We start from the raw sequence: 20,743 nt of genomic DNA, 5'->3' as shown, positions 1-20,743 counted from the left end.
GGATGATGGGAACTGTAGTCCGGGTGAGGTGCAACAGTGGTGTGGTGCAAGAGTCCATAGTAGTGGAAGGGTGACCTCTGGTGGCGAGCCGACGGAAGTTCATGGACCGGATTCGTGACAGCTTCAATTACATGATGTTTAGGGACAAATACAATCTTCAGAGCAAAGTTGTTATTAAAGATCTCTCATTTACTTTAAAAGTAGACTGTCGTTTAAAAGTTTGGGACTGGTAATTTTTTCTTTATTATCTCTTATGCTCATCAAGCCTGCAATTATCTGATAAAAAAAATACAGTAAAAAAAAGAATATTGTAAAATATTTATTTATTTATTACACATAAATATTATTTTTTGTTTAATATACTGTAATATATTTTAAGATATAATTTATTCCTGTGATGTAAAGCTGAATTTAACATAATAACGCTTTACAATAAAGTTCCATTTGTTAACATTCATTAACTATTAGTTATCATGAACTAACAATGAAAAATACTTCTAAAACATTTATTAATCTTAATGCAAATTTTAACATTAACTTATACATTATTAAAGTGTTAAAAATGCAGACCTACAACTTACACAGTGGTGTAAATATCTCTAACAAAAGTGTTGAGTAAACTTTAGTAAATTCTGTTAGCAACTTTAAAAAATGACTTTGACCACATACTGTACACACTGCAACTAATTTTTTCATTGTCAATTCACCTTTTAGTGCATAATTCTGTTCTGTACATACAGTTCAGTAATTTACAAGAGTGCCAACCACATTCTACAACCAAACTGACTCCCGAAAAATGCAGGTAGTGGCAACCACATTTACAGAAATTCTATGCAGTGTGTACAGAACCGAAATGTTGTTAATGATAATAAATTAACTAGTTGTTAATGATGTATTTAAACAGAACCGAAATGTTGTTAATGATAATAAATTAACTAGTTGTTAATGATGTATTTAAAAACATAACAGAATTGTGTATTTTCTGTATGTGTGGTGCAAGAAATCACAGGGTACATTTAGCCTCATTAGTGTTGCCAGATCTTGCTAGAATAAAAAGCCCATAATAAACTCAAATCCAAATGCATTATCTTGAAAATAAGCCACATAGCAAAATCTTTTTTGTTAACGCTGTAAACTGGATTGCTTTATGTGCCTAGCCCAAACAATAAACCCGAACACGCTTAATACTTACCACTTGTAATAAGTGGACATGGCAACCCTTCAAACATAAACAAAATACAATGGCTCTTTTGATGGTGGTTTAGTTAAAATCACTGAACATAAGACAGTCATTGGTTGGTGCATTATAACTTTGGTCAGATATAGCAGATATTTTGGTCAGAAATAGTAAGATACCAGAATGTTGCTATGATTACCATGGTGTCAATCATCACAGTTTCAGGAGTGAGTTCTGTTCCGTACACACATGAAATGATAATTTAGGGGATTCACTCCTGTATTTAAATGCGGGGTTACACTTTATTTCGATAGTCCACTTTAGACATTCTATTAACTATAAGTAACTTTGTAACTACATGTCAACTACATGTCAACTAATTCTCATTCATTTGCAACTACATGTCTACTAACTCTCAGAGTAGACTGTTAGGGTAGGTTTAGGGTTAGTAGAATAAGTTGACAAAGAAAGTGTTAGAAGATATTAAGCAGACAATCTACTAATACTCTACTAACTGATAGTTGACATGTAGTTGCAAAGTTACTTACTGTTAATAGAATGTCTAAAGTGGACTATCGAAATAAAGTGTTACCAAATGCGGTTGTCAATCCTGAAACTTTACAGTAAGTACGTGGCCTTTGTTTTCTGGCAGGCGGATAAAGATCAGTGTGACCTTATTCCTGGAAATGATGCAAAGCCAGCCACTCAGATCATAACGTACAATTTTGAGACCGCTCGTTCGACTTTTCAGCCAAATCATTTATCTGTCATTTATCTATGAAAGCGCAACTGCAGTGACTCAATCACAGCTAAACACATTTGATGTTTAATATACAATCATGTGAAGCAGAACCTCAAACTGAAATAAAAACCAAGGACAAAAACCCAGATCAGGTGAGAGTCCAGCATGATGAAACTAGCAGCCACTGACAGCAAAGGACAGTTCTTCAAGGCCAGGTTACTGCACAACTAGAAGAAAAGCGAATAGCATTACAGCATCTTTAGCCCACCTCCTCGCGTCAACTCTCAGATATCTCAACTTGGAAATGCCCTCTCTAAATACTGAGGAGTGATTCTGCCTGCCTTTCACATGTGCTCCAAGTGCTTTGCTATGGCAACCAGCGCTGCTGCACTACCTATTGCCCACAGAAGAAAGTTCTGCATCAAGGCTGCACACAATGCATCATTCAACAGTGTTACACAACAAATGTATTTACATTCTTAAATACAGCACAGGTGAACAAGTGAGCCTTGTTGCCATGACGATGTGCAGACACTCTCTACAAGATGCTGCCAGGACACATGGATGCACTGTATAGGCAAACGGGCATGGACAAAAAGCTATTCTAGTGTGAAGGGGGGCATTTCAATATGAAGCGCATGCTTGAACAAACACTGAAGCGTTTTATTTTTGAACCTCTGTGAGCACTCAGTGTCACAACTCCAGCTGTGCAGCGTGAGTCTGAGCATATAATGCTCGTGATATTCTAAGTGAATTCTAGTATACAAAATAAGATTACATTTGCACATTTTCTGAAGAAAATGTGAGTGGTGCTTGCCCGTAAAAGTCACCACCACCTTGTTAGAATGTTGGTATGTAAAACAGTAATGTAATTAAACAGTTCAGAAAAGATTTCAGTGCATTGCTATGGCATTGCTAGGGTATTCTGGGTGGTTGCTAGGGTGTTGCTTGTTTACTGAACAATTAACAATTTAACAAAAGTGACAATAAGTACATTTAAAATGTAACAAAAGATTTCAAATAACTTCTGTTCTTTACATTCTTGATTAAATCAAAGTATCCTAAAAAAAGAACACACACATTTTCTACCAAAATATTAAGCAACACAAATGTTTTCAACTGTGATAATGGTCAGCATATTTAAATGATCTCTGAAGGCTCATATAACAGAGAAATGGATGCTGAAAATGCAGCTTTGCCATCAGAGGAGTAAGTTACATTTTAAAATACATTAAAATAGAAAAAAAAGTTAATTTAAATTGTAATAATATTTCACAATATTACTGTTTTTACAGTAATAATACAGTATTAAATAAATGCAGCCTTGGTAAGCATAAGAGGCTTCTTTAAAAAAAAAAACATAACTAAATAAAAAAAAACTAAAACATTTTGTAGTATACAGTTTTTAAAGTTTCAAACTTTTTTTTTTAAATTAGCATGTTAAAAAATAATGAAAGGAGTGTAAAATGTGGCAGGATAAGTAAAAATCTGAACTACTGAATTACGACAAAAAAGCTTCATTGTTAAACTCTGCACAAAACAACAAATCCTTAACCGCAACTATGAGCAACAGTGATGATGCTTGCCTTAAAAAGGACCACCATGTTTAAACACAGTCATTTTTTTCCATAATACATCAACAGCTTTGAAACAAACAGCTCATGCCAATTCCATGAGCAACGCGCATCAGATGGTCAGTGAATGGCCCATGGCTGTGCCGTCTGACACTGTGTCCCCACCAGGCCAGACGCACATTTCCAGTAACTAATTTGTCAGTAATTTATCAAGCGATTTGTCTCACCTCAGTGAAAGCGAACATGTACCATGACGTGGCACAATCACACTTAATCAGAACATATTTGATGTTTAATATACTGTTATGTAGAGCTTTCATTCAAGTAAAATTACTTGAATGAAAGTAATTTAGGCTTTGTTGCATCATATGAGGCTGAGATGTGAGGTTACAGGTGGCATGAAAAGGCCATCAAATGAAAAACCATTCAAATGGCTTTGAAACACACAGTTAATTAATAACTGCAGACATGGCGAAAATAAGTTTAAGTATTGTACCATTTATACTCTCTGTTGAATGCATAACTATTCTATATGCCTGTTGACACATTCCCTACACAGATCGATGATTCTCTGAGATTACTAGTCAAAAATCCTAATTGACCATTTAACAGACAGAAAACCATCACCCTGATTTAAGGACAAGCACCCTACAATAAAAATCTCTGAGTAAGAGAGGAAAAGAAGGGGAGAAGGGGAGAATGGGAGAACGATATGAAAACGATCTAAGAAGAAGACAAACAGCAACAATGCCTTGACTATTCTGTACCACAGTTGTGGCAAACAAGCCCGTCCATTTGCCAATAAATAAATAACTCCAGCCTAAGGCAGTATCAGTACAAGAGACCTGTGGTGGGAGAAAGAGAGCAAAATAGAAAAAGAAAAAGAGTGATAGATCTTACACCTGAGCCAATGCCATAGAGACACACAACATTATGCAATACCCAGTGGAGCCCACCCTCTGACAGCCCAAACACCAGCACAGCATCTAAAGTGAAGTTTACCTTCAATATGAGCAACTACAGCCAACAGCCAACTAATTAGCACTTTTAATCTGCCACACACAGGATATGATTGCCAATTTTACTAGCATCCATCTCATTTAACTTGGCAGTAAAATTTGGTGTTCACATTGGTGGTAAGTGACTTATATACTGACAATCACTTTCTGCTAAATTTATACCTGCGGAGGATGCTGTAAGTAAGACAAAACCAATGTAGTATAAACAGCACATCAAAATATTAGGCTTACATTTCACTTTGAGTTGTATTCTGTATCTAACTTGTCAGCCATTTGTCAAGCAAACAGTACCACCTCAAACTCACGCCACCTGTTGAATCAATGTTTTCTTTTGGGGAAATCAGCCTACCAATGGTTAACTTAAGCAGAATTTTTATTGAAGAAAAAAAAATCAACACAAAGCAGCTCTAAACAAGTGTGTCTCACAGGAGATAAACAGGGGGACTCTCGATATACTGTGTCCCAAAGGATGGACTGGTATGAGTCTGGTGGGGATTAGGCTCCCTTGAGTCGAGCATAGCCCTTGATGCTTTGCTTTGGAGTATAAACCATTAAGTCTCGCTATCCAGTTACAGAGAATTTTTGACCCTGTTGCAGTTGGAAGAAAAACATTTTTAATTTCTATTCTATTTTATTTTAATTACATATTGCACGTCAAACTTTCAAATGCTGCCAGATGCCAGAGAACTGTTATTAAAAATGTGAATGCATTAATGAAGTTTACACTTTTAACGAAGGCATCATTTTGGCTCTTGTGATTCTAGTCTGAGACTCGTGTGAGCTTCTCTTTTAGCAAAGGAATGTACTGCTGATGGTAAACACAGCTGTCCAAACAGAATGTCATTGTAACACATCTGACGTGGTCATTCTCCTGTGAGTCTAAGTAGTCTTTGCCTGTCAAATCTGCAAGTTAACAATGCACACCGGAGATGCAAAGTGTCCCTTGAAAACCACAGAACTGAAAACCTTCCATTTAATGTTGTATGGATCCTCTCAAGAGTCACGACTTTGCATTTTAGTTTGTAGCGAGAAGAGAAATCAGAAAATGAAGACAAGAATATGATCCTTAACACAAGAAAATACAAGATTTTAAAGTTTAACCCTTTTTTGTAAATTGACTTTCAACACATTTCATGACACAATTAAATAATAAATTCTGATGTATGTAAAGAAAAATAAATGCATATTAGCATCTGTTTTATAAATGCATTTCTCATTCTGATTCTGATTCTGATTCTGATATCATAACAACTCATCCAAGTATGTTTATTTTTCTCCTTCCACAGTTGACTGCATGCAAATGCAAACCATAATGCAACGTCCAAACCTCAAAATTCAAACAACAACTGATGGATGGAACCAAGTTCCCGTATTATCATATATATATATATATACACACACACTCACCGGCCACCACAGAAATCGAGACTCATCACACCAGTCAACCTTTTTTGGTGAGCCTGTGTGAACTGTAGCCTCAGTTTCCTGTTCTTAGCTGACAGGAGAGGCACCTAGTGTGGTCTTCGGCTGCTGTAGCCCATCTGATTCAAGGTTCGACGTGCTGTGTGTTCAGAGATGCTCTTCTGGATACCTCAGTTGTAACAAGTGGTTATAAGAGTTAATGTTGCCTTTCTATCAGTTCTAATCAGTCTGGCCTTTCTCCTCTGACCTCTGGCATCAACAAAGCATTTTCGCCCACAGAACTACCACTCACTGAATGTTTTCTTTTTCTTCTGTAAATCCTAGAGATGGTTGTGCGTGAAAATCCCAGTAGATCAGCAGTTTATGAAATACTCGGACCAGCCCGTCTACTACCAACAACCATGCCACATTCAAAGTCACCTGAATCACCTTTCTTCCCCATTCTGATGCTAATGTTGAGCGTCAGAAGATCATCTTGACCATGTCTACATATCTAAATGCATGAGTTGCTGTTATATGATTGGCTGATTAGATATTTGCGTGAACGAGCAGTTGAACATGTGTACCTAATAAAGTGGCTGGTGAGTGTATATATAAGTGAACACTTATTTCACATAATATTTTTTTTCAAATTTATTAAAATAAATAAGCTAAATGTGCTCTACACATTGGCGAGGCCATCTGCAGATTAAAAATGGCCAAACGGCAGATTAGTGGGCTTGGTTTGCCACTTTGGAGCTGGGTTCAATCCAAAGTAGCAGTGACCTGAGAACTGTAGAATTATTGAAATCACAGTCCTCTTTTTAGCCTGTAAACAGGGCACATAACCACAGGCTGCAACACAGGGAATCTCCCTCCAATAATTATACTACAAGTCATTCTAGATGAACTGTGTTACTATATGGCATGTTATAATCTGGCATGAAAACATGTCAGAATCACAGCCTTCCTCTTTAGATATATTTTCCAAGTCTCTTTTAGTCTCACTTACGTTTCTGATGAAGGACTCTAGGGTAGCATAGGCGATGGCAATGCCATCGTGAGTGCTGGTGTCCTCGACCAAGCTCATCCAGGATGACCAGGGAACGGGACGTGGCACAAGCCAAAATATCTGATGCTTCCACAAGCTCCTCCATAAAGGTGCTCCTGCCCCTTGAGATGTTGTCAGACGCTCCGCTTCTGTCAGAACCAAAACCAGTTGAGCAAATTTAATTAGTCTGTGAAAAAGCATTAGTTTGGTAAAAATGGTAAAAAATTTGGAGATTATTGATCACCCTCACATTGCTCCAAACCTGTAGGACTTTCCTTCTTCTGCGGAACACAAAGGAGAAACTGAAGTAAAAGGAAGAATGTGCCAGTTAATCATATCCATACAATTACAATGGATGGGACTGGAGCCTTTAAACTTCAAAAAGGAAGTCATCCATATGACTCGAGCACTATATTCCAAATTGTCTGAAGCTATATTGTAACTTTGTGTGAGGTGTAGATTGGGATGTAAGTTGTATAGGGCACAATTTTTGGACCATGATCATGGTACTTTGACTATTTCTGTTGCATTCAGTTTTATCATATTGTAAAAAAGTGTTCAGAATATTCTTTAAAAATTAGCTTTTTGTGTTACGCAGAAGAAATAAAGCCATACAGGTTTACATCGACATGCGAGTGACACAATTTTTATTTTTGCTGGATTTTGGCTGAACTATCCCTTTAACTCTGACCAAACCATTAGGGTTGTCACAATTTAAAATGATTTTAAACTAAAAGCAACTTGTAAGTTACAAATAGCTTTTATAACTTGTAGTACAGCAGTTAAGCTTCATTACAGAGACCGGAGTCAGCATTAAGAATGATAAGACAAATTCATAACCATTAATGAGAGGCAGATGAAAGGGACCTACAAATACTCTTAAAATGCATTACTGGGGTGACTATGCAGTACAATAAAAACTACAAGTTGGCAGCTAATAAAATTTGTCAAGGCTATAGGATCACTCCCATCAAATATGAACACCACAGAAAGATCACATGGATTAGACAAATGCAGCACCTCATTATTTCATAAGATGCTGAGAGTGCAGGAAAAGCTGACGCTGTTGAAAAATCACCATGTAGCGGTGAACGAACCTCTAGGGTATGTTTGTACCACAGGACTCTTTCTCGTAAAATGCTGTAATAAACAGTGTTAACATTTGGATTTTTCTTCTTTTCTTCTCTTTTTCCAATGGTTAGTAGAAAAGCACAATGTAAAGCCTCCCTAATTCAGGCCAACTGCAACAGCATTAAGCAAGATATGAGCCAATTAATGTGCTGGCCATTATAGGTCATGTACACAGAACCCCAGGACGCAGAATTATTCTTTGTTAACAGCTAATCTGAAAATCATTCCCATTATCCCGATAAGGGGCTTCATTCTATTTTTAAATTGAATAAAACGTCACAGACAAGCTTTAGCTGGACTAATAGTGCAGCTCTTGGCCACGCTCGAGGGAGAACACAGATGGTATATGTAGTCTGCTTTGCTGTGAGCCACATTAACAAAATGTCACTTTCATTCTATTTCTGGCTTTTTTATTTGTCTCTAAATGTTTCTTGTATTTTAACATCCAAACATTTTGACTACATGCAGGCATTTTTGCCAGCAGATTTCACCCGTGAAACAGAGCTCGAGCTGCACAACCACATTTCCATTTTGAGTCAAGTGCAATTAGAATTTTTATCAGCGGCTTTGATGGCTGTTGCCATCATATTGTTCTGATCAAAATATTAAATGTGTTTTATACACATGAACTAGTTTGATTCTGTTCTGCGTCTCATATGCTTAATATTTATGCACATTTTCCTTGTACAAACGATTCCAAATTGGTCATGTCAGCAATAAGATGTTTCTGCAGTGAATCAGTCTGGTTCCCATAAAAGCAATCTCAGGCTCAATAAACACAAAAAAGGTCAGACGGTACTATAAAACTCAAAAAAGATTTAGGTATTTCAGAGAAAAGATATGTTATTCTTTATTACAAAAGATTTACTTTTTCAGCTTTAAGAGGTTTCATTTAAGGATTCATGTTTCATTTATTTTTTGCATTGCACTTAACTTCCTGTTTCCATCGCAACCAAAACAAAGAGGGGGAAAAGAGCTTCCAAACCGTAAGTGCTATTCAATAAAAGTGTTCCATCAGTGGAGAAAAAGACAAAATACTGTCAAAGACTCACACAGACACTCTGGACTGTGTAGACTTCTGTAGTTTCAACTAATAATAAAGTAATTATGGGCATGTCACTATAAATAAGATGAAAAAGCATTCTGCTTCTGTGCCTGAATAGTTGATGCACAATGCCTTCATGAATGCAAAAATAAATAGACAAAATAAATAATAAATGTGAGAATTTTGACAAAATTTAAACTCAGGAAGTGTGACAAATTAAAACATTAAACACAGTAAATTTTTAAACATTCCATACAGTCTCTCAAATAATATAAGGCTGAATTGCAGTTTTGTGAAACCTAGACTCGGCTGAGGATGTAAACTCTTCTCCAGCATTCTACAGTCCCATGACGCAAATGCGATAACTGCTCAATGTTTCCACTTCACCAGAGTGCAGTATAGGCCACTGAACCCTTCAGGCTTAATTGGGAGCTGTTTGAACCTGATCTTGACCTGTTAATTGGAACAAACCAACACAACTCTGGGGAGTGAAGGCAATTATATTCTGACGCGAATAGTGCCAGGGCTGGGTTAATTAACAAGGCAGCACTTCACTGTTAGCGGTATGTACAGACTTAGACTGACAGAGTGTGTCAAAAAACATACAAGACTCTGTCTACATCACATCCTCTTCCTGCGGAACGGCCTCACAGTGGTGCATTAAAATCGTTAGGTGTAGATCAAAACCGTTTTCACTGCAAAACTAATTCACTCAGTCAATGAATACATCAAAATAAAAGTGACCGCTGGCTGCTAAGTAAAGTACATTTACAAAATACCTCAATAAATGAATTAACTTTATTACTGACCTTACGCAAAATATTTTTAAATCTGAAATAGATCTGAGGAAGTTTAATTGCATCGGAGTCTAATTAGTGAATCGCTGTGGATGTTGTTGATGTTGGTAGCCTAATGACAACACAGTCAGCAGAAATCAACCACCCCTACAAAAGTAAACAATGTTAATAAATCACATCAAAATGAAAGACTAAAGCAAGTAAAGAGGGGTTGGAAGTTCACTTAGGTTACCAAGAAATAAGAGCAAGACATGTTTAGTTAACATACTTGACAAGAATCTAGATATTTCATTTGAATTTATGAGGGAGGTGAAACACCACAGAATAAATTTCTGTGACAGACCAAATGAAATAGGCAGGCCATTTTTTATTTTCATAACACATTACAGGATGATAGTAGATTACCACTGACAATCGCAAGAAATATCCACAAATTCCTTTTACAAATAAAGCTTGGTTTTGATGTGCAAATACATTTGTTTTGATTTAGTTCTTTTTCTCTCACAAAAGAGATACATATTTATTTTTAAATGGGAGAGAATGTTTGCCATTAAAAATCTAACCGACAATGAAATCATTGCAATCTTTGCAAAGTGAATTATGACTGATCTTCTCTCTTGTGTTTATTTGCACGTATTTAATCTTAATTTATTGCACAAATCAAAACAAATGTATTCACTTCTGATAACAGATCACTCTAAATTGTATCTGTAATGCTGTTTTGAAACAATGTGTATTGTGAAAAGCGCTATACGAATAAATTTTAATTGAATTGAATTAAACATATTTAACATAGCAACACTGTTTTAAGTTTAAAAACAATGTTTTCATTCTCGTCATTAGTTGCCTGGCAAGCACCGGTATTTCTTTCTGGACCTGAAAATCTATTACTCTGCTCCTCAAAAATCAAGCAGTTGTGGCATAAGATCTGAATAGGTTTGACTCACACCCCTGCCTCTGTAATCTGTGGTTACCAGGGTTCTGTGAAAAGACCAGTGGGCATGGTTTCACACTGTTCAATTCTGGACCATTCAAACACAAACTCTGAAGTCTGCTCAGCCCCTGAAGTGTTGTCATGGTCACTAAAGTTCAGCTTTGTGCTGTCATACATAACTTCCTCTCTAATGGCCAGAAAACAAAAGAAACAATATCTCAGTGAGAGCTGAATTTTCCACAGGTTTAAGAAGACGTATGACTTTCAAAGCCCCTGCTCCTTTGGAGAATGATCCATATACAGATCTCGGTAAATACTGCATTATGGCAGAGTGAGGTGAGGTGGGTGAGGCTGTGATAAATCTCCTATGAAAGTGATCTTTGTTTTTTAGGAAAGAAAGCAGAAAACAGGAAATGTATTTTCATCAGAAAATAATATGCAATTAAAAGATCTCAGATGCATTTTGTGACAAGCAGAGGAAATGATATGCATTATGCTCATAGTGAGGCCTTTTGCAACTACAATAATCTTTTCTCAGCCATTGTTTATTGGCCACAGAGAAGAAGGTGGTGGTGGTGTTTGGCAGGTGGAAGTTACCTGACATATATGCCGTCTACAAAGCCCACTGACGCCTCTCTGGCAGGAACAAAGGATCCCAGCTGTGCCATGATTGTCACCAGAGCAACCTGTCGGATGTAAGAGCTCTTGCCACCCATGTTGGGCCCAGTGATGATCATGGCTCGCTTGCCATCCCCCTGAAGACAGGAAAAGTTAATCAGATGAACCTTTGTGCAAGATTACAATAAGGATTCTCATGAAGGTGAAGCAGATGTAGATGTTAATGTTCTGGCTGATTGCTTGAGTGCCAGAGATAAAAAGGGATGGAGCACAAAGGTCAAGCCCATCTCAATCGTCTGAGAATAGAGAATAGATACACTACCATTCAAACGTTTGGGTCAGTAAGGTTTTTTTTTTTTTAGTTGAATACTTTTTTATTCAGCAAGGATACATTAAATTGTTTAGAAGTGACAGTGAAAAAAAAAAAAAAACTTCATGATTTCCAGAAAAGTAATATGTAATTAAAAGAAATGTATCTTAAGCACCAAACCAGCATATTAAAATTATTTCTGAAAGATCATGTGACACTGAAGACTGGAGTAATGGCTGCTGAAAATTCAGTTATGCTGTCACAGAAATAAATTATGTTTTAAAAATGTAAACAAGAAAAAGAAAAAACTAAATCACACTATTGCTGTTTTTACTGCATTTTGGAACATTCAGCCTTGGTGAGCATAAGACTTCTTTCAAAAACATTAAATAAATAAATAAATAAAATACAGACAACTTCTAAACAGTAGCATATACTTCAGAAATATGGTTTTAATCCAAATTTAATCCAAAAATCTAAAAACATTGTATTGCATTTTTGCATTTTATTATTTCAAACAAACATTTTTCACTAAAAATATATTAACTTAGAAGGAATGATTGGAAATTATATTAAAGAAAAAGGATAAAAGAAACACAATGTGATTGCAAAAGTGATTTCAGAAAAAAATTTTGTTTAAGTCGATTTTACATAAAATGGATCTTATATTATAAAAATACATTGCCATTCAGTGGCTCCAACAAGTATTTGGACATTTCAGCAACATTTAAAATGTATGAATGCCAATGCAGTAGAAAAACTAAATCACATCAAGTGGCACTCATTTTAAAGAAAGACATTAAAAAGTATACTTTAAATAAATAATTTTCACAGTTAATGTGATGAACTACACCTGTGGACACCTATATGAATGTGAGAGGAACTGACATCATATATGCAAATATGTAAAAGTTGTACTGACACCAGGGGCAAGTTCAAGCTCAAACCAGTGTGCACCGTTTTGCTGCGGTTTCCGGTTTGAACGACATGTTTCCTGGAAAAGGTGTGCAACGGTGTGCAACGGGGTTTGAGATGCGTTTTCTCTTGTTTGGTGGGTGTGTCAAACATGTCAGCCGGCAAGGGCAGTGACTGTACCATCGAGCGTATTTTGCAGTATTAAACACGTATTTATACTGATTTCATCAGGCTCCGAAAATTCTTCAAAAAGAACACAAAGAATGGCCTTCTCAGCTGCCATAGTTGCAACTCTTGCGTCATCAGAACAGGGTGTTCAACGCACCACCGTTTCCATTTAAAAAACGTTTTGCACCGTTTTTGTCGGGGCTGAACGCAGCCCAGTTGGTTGAAAGCCATTGCAAAAATGTCTCTTGCATCATTTGTCTGCAGATGCCACACGGTTATTTTGTTTGCAATGATATTTTAACATCTGTTGAAGTGTTTAAATAAGTGAATGGGCATATGACAATAATGTGAAGAAAAGTATGGTGACCCAGCAAGACGGCTTCATTATTAAAGCCTGACTCACACTTTGAATGGAAGCCCAGTGATTGGGTGGGTAGGAGAGAGAGGGAAAGAAATAAGTGACAAAGGTATTAAAAAACATAATGCTAATAGGGATGGCGGAGTGGGTGGCCAATGCAAAAGGTTTGGCTGCTGGTTTACTAGCATTTTCTTACAGGTAAAATAAAAAGCATTACCTTGTAGTGAAAGACGACTGCACAGCCTTTGGTATGAGCACAGATTCCCTCACCATTATTTTAAAGTCGAAATTAAATGCCGGAATAATAATCAAGTTTAATCAAATCTCTAAAGATCTATAGGCCCCAACGGCATTATATGAAAAAGAGTTGTTAATGAGAATGTGGAAGCACAGATATTAATATGGCTCATGAATATGGGTCTAAAGTGAAGTGTGCAATTTCTGCACCACTAGTGGCATAAAAAAGAATTGGTGAGTGAATCATTATTTTGACACTGTGTCTACACCAGATGCGACAGCTAAAGTCTGTCGGGGGTCCCGAAGCGTGAATCCGTATGCAGAAAGGCACGGAAAACAAATAACACCTTCTATGGAGCCACTAATGGGACATGGTTAGCTGCTTGCTAGCGGTAGACTGTTACATTATAGTACATGAAAGTTCACTTACCACATACACAGAGTAAGGAGAGATGACTCATAGGACAATGGCGAATGATTTGCAGATACTGAGCACCACTGACAAATATCTAATCTTGTAAAATGTGTGGTAGCGGCAGTACCTACCATTGAACTCTGTAGTATAGAGTCCGTGTGATCGCGAATCTCGAAAGTGAAAGTAAAATGAGAGCGCGCATTCAAAAGCGGTTTCAATGCCCTGCATATTAGTAGCGGCTCCCTGATGCCCGCAATTTATACACCGTATAATTACCCAACGATATAATTGGGAGAGAAAGTATTGAAATATTTTTTTTATCCTCCCATCTCGTAGGCTATTTATTCCCTTTAGGGGTTCTGTAGTACACTTAATTTCCTTTCCGAACACGGAATTGGGATGCGGCGGATTGCGGGGGGTATAGGGGGGGATCACGATTCCGGCTCAACATCGTGATGTCTGTCAGCCATCGGCGATGGACGATGGCATCGTCTATCGGCCCAACCCTAGTCTACACTAGATGTGACAAAGCTACCGTTGCAAATCATTTGTACTTTGTGTTAGCACATCATAAATAGAATGAGGCATCAGTTTACTGTCTGGGATTTGTCATGTCATGTAGACAGCATCACTGATTATAATGGGTTGTATTGACTTTTGTCACGTTGCATCACGCCGCTTGCATCCATGTGTAGACATGGTGTGAGTTGGGCCATCAATGAACCAGTTTACAAAACCAGTGTGAATGACCCAAACTGATCCAGTTCTCGATATCAGCAGTTAACAACTCCCTGCAGAGAAAGATTTATCAGGGAATAACTTAAATTTCGGTCGCAAAACTATCAGAGATAGGGGTGGACCAATATTAAAATAAATTTTTTTCTAAATAAATTAAAAATACAACATTAAAAACTAAAAATCCGCTAGTCTACACTAGATGTGACAAAGCTACCGTTGCAAATCATTTGTACTTTGTGTTAGCACATCATAAATAGAACGAGGCATCAGTTTACTGTCTGGGATTTGTCATGTCGTGTAGACAGCATCACTGATTATAATGGGTTGTATTGACTTTTGTCACGTTGCATCACGCCGCTTGCATCCATGTGTAGACATGGTGTGAGTTGGGCCATCAATGAACCAGTTTACAAAACCAGTGTGAATGACCCAGACTGATCCAGTTCTCGATATCAGCAGTTAACAACTCCCTGCAGAGAAAGATTTATCAGGGAATAACTTAAATTTCGGCCGCAAAACTATCAGAGATAGGGGTGGACCAATATTAAAATAAATTGACCAATCAGATTTGAGAACCAGAACGAACTGTTGTATAAATATATATCAAGCATCTCTTATCAGAGGATTGGAACAGTGCATGAGTCATATGGACCACTTTTATGATACTTTTATGCTGGTTTTGGAGCTTTAATGCTTCAAAAGAGTGACGAGAACATTACTCAAAAATGTCCTTTTGTGTTGCACAGAAAAAAAGAAATTCATACAGGTTTGAAGAAACGTGAGGTAAATTATCATTCTGCGTCAACTAATCCATTAAGAAACGATAACAGTCGTAAAAAAAAACAAAAAACTGTCACCTGTAAGTGAGTGTCATTGGGGACATATTGATCCTGATCTCCAATCAGCGAGGTGATGACCGGATGCTTGCCTGCCGTGATCAAAATCTGACTTTTCTCCTCAAGAACCTCAGGCCTATGCTTAGGACATGCAAAAAAGATGCATTAGACACCAATAAAGAAGAGTATTCACAATTAGATAAACTGATAAAAAAATTCAAGAATGAATTCGCCAACATAAAGTTTTGCAAACACGTTTTGGCACGACACTTTATATATAAGAGCTGGAATTTATGGTATCAGCTCAACACACTTTTGAAAAGTCCAGAGGGAGAGGATAAGCTCTGGTGCTCTGCAGAACAGGAGGGAGGGGGAGGCGGTAAGGAGCAGAGGGGGAGTAGTTGGCGGAAACCTCTGCTTTCAAAGTCAAATCCACTCCCCCACACAGACTGTCAGAGGGATATGGAGTGGGCTCTATACTGCATGGGGGTGGGATTCATCCTACTGTTGGACTCAATTCGGGCCAGGGAGAGACGGAGATGTGGGGGCTCCAGGGTCCCCTTACTCTTGTTCATCTATGAAAGCTTATGTAAGATGCTTTATGTGCATCTCACCAAACACAAAAGAGAAATGGAGCTTCTTTGTAGATGCTCAGAAATTACTGATTTTATTGCACTTATATGCTAAAAAAGCTTTAAAACTGGGAAAAGTCCCCACAATTACTCCCAGAACTGCATGCATCTGACTTCTAAATGTTCAAAAAGAATAGACGACTAAAGTCAGGCCTTGGAAATGAAGCTTAGTATATTTAATTTGATGAACTAGGTAATTTATGAGAGAATGTGCATGCTTGTGCATATGATTAGGTTTGAAATATGAGAGATGACAGGAAGTCAGCAGAGAATACGGGAATAAAAAGCCAACTTCATTACCACACCTGCAGTAATTATTTTCTTTAGTAACCTGGGCCAATGAGAGGAGGCAGTCCATGGTTGCTAGGTGACACACTGCTTTCCTCAGGATGTAGTAATGGTCCCCAAATAGCCTACACATGACAAAAAAAAAAAGAGAGAGAAGGCTATTGAGAAAGAGAGAAAGAGTGCTGCCGGGTCTGAAAGTGACAGGATAAAACGCACATTTTATATGATTAAATTAGTACAGCAGATTCCCGATTTTAAACTCTATACTGAAACAAAATGCTGAAAGCATCTCAATCAATCAATAGGGCTGCAATTAAAATGGATTTTTGTCATATTTCAAAGCTACATACTGAAGAAAGTTGATCCACTCGTGATTGCAGTCAATAATCAGCTGCTCACGTAGTTGCTGCAGGTGACAATATTTCTCCACAATGAATGGAGTGTGATAGCGGCCCACAACCTTAGTGCTAGGGATGAAAAGTAGATATTTAAATGCTAAAATTGGTTTGTATCCACCTTATTTTTCAATGCAGAAGCAAGCTTTTTCCTGTGAATCTGCAGGAATTAATTAGCCGCTATGGGTAAATAACTAGAAGAATAACAAAGCACAGTCAACAGTAAAACTTATTGCACTACAAACTAGTGTGTTCATGATTATAATAAAGACCAATTACCAAATACCAATTTTCCTAGAAGCTCTCTTAAGATGTAGTACAATAGGATTTTTCAGGAAGCAAGTGACCAAATTTGTCAACAATGGTGCCCACCTGTTGATTTTGACCCAGTCTGGCGGGACTATAGATGACATACTGTTCTTTACTTCAATGAGAAACTGTGCAAGAAAAGATATATTACTGTCAAATTTTCATAGACTGTGTAAACCTTTGTTGAATTTTACTTTGGTGAGCATACAAACGTCAGGCTCAGTAGTAATAACTTCAGGTTCATAATTACAGTAAGAAATTGTCATTTTATTATCTTGTTATCTTTACAACAACCATATAATTTCCATCACAAATAAAGTGCTATTCTCTAAAATAAATAAATAAATAAATGAAATTTTAAAAAGTCGAAGAGATCATTCACCCAAAAGTGAAAATTCTGTTTTTTCCCTCAATAATTTAAGTCAAACCTTCTTCTAAATATCTTCATTTGTTTTCCACAAAAGAAATAAAATCCTACATGTTTGAAACGATGAGTTGAGAATGAGTAAATGATGACTGAATTTTCATGTCTGGGTGACTATAAAGTCTCCCATATTCTTATTGTCTCATTTGATCGTCTTGCTAATGATGGCTGTCAAATCAGTTCTGTAGTTACGTATTTAAGGCACAAGCACTCAGATAACAAGGTGAACAAGTCTGTTCACTGACCATCTGATGCATATTGCATAAAAAATGGTAAGTGCTTTGTTGATCTGACATGATTGTGCTCTAATCTGACTGGTTAGCTGTACGCAACCATTAGGTGTACACTGGGAAGATATATAGACATTTCTTTGTTTTATGTCCAGCATTGCTGTGCTATTATTTTAGAGAATTCCCCCCACACCAGTCTATTATTATGGTATCAACTCCTCTAAATGTCATATATAAATCTTACAAAATGACATGTAAAAATGTGGCACGTAATTTTCTGTCAGTCATACTGTCTCTTCTTGTGGTTCTTGCAAAGTGGACCAGACTTTATGCTGATAGTCAAAAGCATAGCTATGTTAGACTCAGCTAGAGATGGGGGAAGAAAGAGGTATGGCCGGAGTCTACACTTTGAGGTGGAAAAACTGTTGTGTATTCATGGGAGAATGGCAACAGTGAGCAGATGGAGAAACAGATGTGGAGCTGCATACAAACTGCAACATTTCAGACTCTGTCCTTGAAGTTGTCATCTTCTAGTAAGGTAGTATTCAACAGTATATCTACAACAGAATAAAATGAGTACAATGGTTTTTGCCATGTTGTACGATGTAGAATAGGTAACAATTAGGTTTGTTATAAAACAAATAATGTCACATAATTGGAGACAACAACTGATATGAGGTGTCCTATTACACACAGCCGAGATGCCCAAACCAGGGCCAACAAGAGAAGGGAAAAATAGGTTGGGGGACAGGCTATTGAAGCATATCTTCATTTCTAATTTTATTTGTTTTATTTTTGCATTGAAATGAAATAAAAATTAAATTAAAACAAATCAATAAAAAAACAAGTAGATTTGATTAAAAAATCATTTAAATGTTTAAAAAAAAGTGTCATTTAAAAAAATATATTTAAATGAATTTTGTTTAATTGTTTATTAATTGAATACATTTTAATATAGTTGGATATAATGCAACATTTACTTTTGGCTCAGGGCCCTAGGCTAGTTAGATTTTTGGCCCTTCGTATTAAAAAAAAGTTGGATACCTCATAAAAGAGGTATAAAACAGGACCTGAAACTCTTTTGAAAAACATCACTTTTGGGTGAATTCTGATATTTTCTAGCAAAACATTAAAAAGCTCAATTACACAAAAATAAAAAACAAAATTTTAAACTAACCTATTTCTCAGTAGGGTTTAGCTAGTTTGGACCAAAAAAAAGACTTTCCATAAATTAAAGAAAATGTTTGTTTGATTTTTTTTTTTTTATTATTTAAATAACTTAAGTGACAGGGTTGACAGTTAAAGTGCCCCTATTATGTCATTTCAAACATTGCCTTTCATGCAGCGTGTAATGTAGCTGTATGTGAATGTAAACGATCTGCAAAGTTGTAAAGTAAAGTTATTGTCTCCCAAAAGAAAGAATCGACTCTGGACAGCCTAAACGAGTTGTCAGTAATTCTACACGTCACGGGGTAACACATTTGCATAATGCTTGCCTATGTTCTGTACATTGGCCTGTGATGAACATCTTGACCCCACCCTCAAACACTGTAGCTTGTTCGTGTGGTTAACATCATGTCAAGAAGACGCTGTGTCCTGCAGTGTGAGAGTAAATTTGCTTAATTTCACTTCCGAAAGATGAGTGCAAAGAATCAGTGGTTACGTTCACAGCAGTACAACCCCAATCTTTTTTTGTGTCCCCGTCATTTTACTGACGACCACTTATTTAATCTTGGCGAGCACAACGCAGGATTCACAAAACGCTTGCTCTTGAAAGATGGCTCAGTTCCCAGTTTATTTGGACAAAATTTTCTATCGAGCATTCAAAATACTGCACTATGGCAATGGGCGTATAGTTTCTGACACGCGCTGTATGTGGTAGACCAATAACAAAGGACTGGGCCTTCTGACCAATCAGAGCAGAGTAGGCTCACAGAAAGGATGAGTTTAGAGAGACTAAATCTTAGAACTGCTTCAAACAAATTGTTGGAAAATGAGGTGATATTACATGCATATTTTGAGAAAACGAAGGCATTTTTTGACCTTGCATGCACGTAAACCTGTTGTAGGAGACTTCCAAAACAATATTAGGGACCTTAAAAATGGCATAAAAGGGGCACTTTAAGCTTGACAAATTTTATGTAATTTTGACAGCAACAACAAGGCACTTGTGCCTTTAATGCAAAACAAAGTGTAGCGTATTTGTGGAAAGTATCAGGTGTTAAAATAGCTTTGGTGCTCAGTTCTTGAAACTCATTAATAAGAGGAGATTCTTGTCGCTTATTACCTGCTGGCCAGGCACTGTGGTGTAGACCAAAGAAGAGTTTTTTAACGCAAGGCGAACCTCTCGCCGATGCTCCATTATGTCTGATAGGACACTCTGGATTTCCTCTTTTCTGTTCCGGATCACTGGGAAGTCAGTCAGATCCACAAACATCTCTGTCTTCTTACCTGTCCTAAATGGATAAATTTGAGAGATATTTAACCAGGAAAGCTACATACAGAATAAAAGCAATTTTTCAGTAAATATCTTTTTATACTTTATGAGATTTTATGTTAGGTGAATATTCATGAAGTCAAAATTTAACTCACTTTGCAGCTTTCTCATCTAGTACTTTTAAGAAGTTGTGGGCGGGGCTTAGAAGCTGAGGTGTGTCCAGTAGGAGGTTCTTTAGAAGGGCAGGGCTGAGCCTTGAGGTAAAATTCCTGAGTAGAGCACTGACAAGACAGAAAATATCAAAATAAACAGAAAACCATGTCTTTATAGTATAATGAAGTGAAAATTCTATTGTCATGGAGGGGGTCATATCAATTTTATATCATGCTAATTTCCTCCAGGTTCAATAAACAGCCTCTTTGCAAGCTATTCAAAACACTGAAAACGTGGGGTGGTCATGCATGCATGCGTTTAAATGCATTCAAAGTTGTATAAGTACAGAACAAATCATTTTTGCAGATTAGTTTTAATGAATGGTGTGTTTGGGCTGGAAAGTTACAAG

The 20,743-nt window shown here is 37.0% G+C and overlaps 1 pseudogene; it reads right to left on the bottom strand.

Moving 5' to 3' along the window:
* The window catches only part of LOC107756254 (DNA mismatch repair protein Msh3-like), a 59,536-nt pseudogene that overhangs the window by 18,016 nt on the left and 20,777 nt on the right, over nucleotides 1-20,743 (bottom strand).

The sequence above is a fragment of the Sinocyclocheilus rhinocerous genome, unplaced genomic scaffold, assembly GCF_001515625.1.
Source record: "Sinocyclocheilus rhinocerous isolate Xijiao unplaced genomic scaffold, SAMN03320098_v1.1 scaffold1043, whole genome shotgun sequence".
NCBI lineage: Eukaryota > Metazoa > Chordata > Actinopteri > Cypriniformes > Cyprinidae > Sinocyclocheilus > Sinocyclocheilus rhinocerous.
This window is presented reverse-complemented; position numbering and strand designations above follow the sequence as displayed.